Source organism: Octodon degus, unplaced genomic scaffold (genome assembly GCF_000260255.1).
Source record: "Octodon degus isolate 3935 unplaced genomic scaffold, OctDeg1.0 scaffold00119, whole genome shotgun sequence".
Lineage (NCBI taxonomy): Eukaryota > Metazoa > Chordata > Mammalia > Rodentia > Octodontidae > Octodon > Octodon degus.
Genome location: NW_004524695.1, coordinates 5,584,264 through 5,584,581, shown reverse-complemented (window position 1 = coordinate 5,584,581; position 318 = coordinate 5,584,264).

The following is a 318-nucleotide window of genomic DNA, read 5'->3' as shown; positions in this document are numbered from 1 at the left end:
AAATAGACCTGAGGATCAATAGAATAGATTATAAGACACTGAAGCCCTTACTTACACACTCAGCCACCTTATCTTTGACAAAGGGGCCAAACATACTCACTGGATGAAAAATAGCCTCTTTAACAAATGGTGCTGGAAAAACTGGCTCTCTACATGCCGAAAACTCAAACTTGACCCAGGTCTATCACCATGCACTAAACTAAAGTTAAAAGGGATTAAAGATCTAAACATTAAAATAGAAACACTAAATCTCCTGGAAGAGAAAGTAGGAGGAACTCTTGAAGACATAGGGGTAGGCAAAGAGTTCATGAACAAAAA